The sequence below is a fragment of the Chrysochloris asiatica genome, unplaced genomic scaffold (genome assembly GCF_000296735.1).
Source record: "Chrysochloris asiatica unplaced genomic scaffold, ChrAsi1.0 scaffold03320, whole genome shotgun sequence".
Lineage (NCBI taxonomy): Eukaryota > Metazoa > Chordata > Mammalia > Afrosoricida > Chrysochloridae > Chrysochloris > Chrysochloris asiatica.
In genome coordinates, this window is record NW_006411838.1 from 4852 (window position 1) to 6623 (window position 1772).

Consider the following 1772-nt stretch of genomic DNA (forward strand, 5'->3'; position numbering starts at 1 on the left):
AGAGTCATTGTATCAAAAAGAAATAGTTGATGTTCACCCATTCAAGAGGTAGCATATGATCAAGAGCCAACAGTACTGAAGGAAGAAGTTCAATGTTCACTAAATGCAATGCAAAGAACAAGGCTTCGGGAATTGACAGAATGCAAATTGGAATCTTTCAGCAAACTGATACAGCATTGGATGAATCCACTCATCTATGTCAACAAATTTGGAAGACTACTACCTGTCCAACTGACTGGAAGAGACCCATATGTGTGCCCATTCTTAAGAGAAGTAACCCAACAGAATAAAGAAACCTTAGAACAATATTATTAGTATTACATGCAAGTTAAAATTTTGCTAAAGATAATTCATAAATGGCTAAAACAGTACATTGACAAGCAATTGCCAGACGTTCAAGCTGGATACAGACAAGGATATCAAATGAGGGATCTCATTAATAATGTCAGATGGATCTTGGCTGAACATTGAGAATATCAGAAAGATGTTTGCTTACCTTTGCCTTATTGATTATGTAATGGCTTTGGACTGTGGATTATGACTATTTATGCACAATATTGTGGAGAATGAGACTTCCCAAACACTTACTTGTGCTCATGAAGAACCCATACATAGATCAAGAGGCAGTTGTTCAAACAAAACAAGGGGACACTGAATGGTTTAAAATCAGAAAAGGTATGCACCAGGGTTTTATTTCTTAACCATACTGATTCAACTTTTATAGTGAGCAAATAATCTGGATTTTGTAAAGAAGGATGTAGCATTAAGATTGAAGAAAATCTCATTAACAACTTGTGATATGCAGGTGATACAACTCTTGCTGGCTGAAAGTGAAAAGAACTAAAAATAAATACTAATGAAGATCAAAGAACACAGCCTTCAATATGGGTTGTACCTCAATGTAAAATAAGCAAAAATCCTACACGGGACCAATACATGAGCCGTGGAATCATAGTGATCCTGTATACGGTTGCTGAGGCTATAAATCTTTATGGGAGCAGAAAGCCTCATCTTTCTCCTGTGAAATGACTGGTTGTTTCAAACTATTGACCTTGACGTTAGCAGCCAGATTTGTAACCACTATACTACCAGAGCTCCTTGGACCAATAAATAACATCATGATAAATGGAGAAAGCATTGAAATTTTCAAAAACTTCATTTTGATTAGATGTATTAATACTCAAAGGAGCAACAATCAAGAAATTCAAATGACATGCCGCATTAAGCAAATTGGTTGCACAAGACTTCTTCAAACTGTTAAAGAGCAAAGATATCAGTGTGAGGAGTAAAGTGTGCCTGACACAAGCCATAGCATTTTCAATTGCCTCATATGCATGCAAATGTTAGAAAATGAATAAGGAAGACTGTAGAAGTATTGATGCATTTGAGTTATAGTGAGTGCTTAAGAAGAATATTAAAGGTACCATAGACTGCCAGAAGAACACAAAAATCGATGTTGGAAGTATAGTCAGAATGCTCTTTAGAATATAGGATGGCTAAACTTTGTCTCTCATACTTTGGACATATTATCCAGAGGGACAAGTCCTTGCAGAAGGACATTATAGTTGATAAAATGGGTGGTGGTGGTGGTGTGCTATGGAGTGGGTTCCAACTCATAGCAACTCTGCATAGGGGTTCCAAGGCTGTAAATCTTTACAGGAGCAGAAAGTCTCATCTTTCTCCCATTGATAAAGTGAAGGGACAGCATAAAAGGAAAACCTGATGAGATGGATTGACACAGTAATAGCAACAATAGTCTCAAGTGTAGCAGC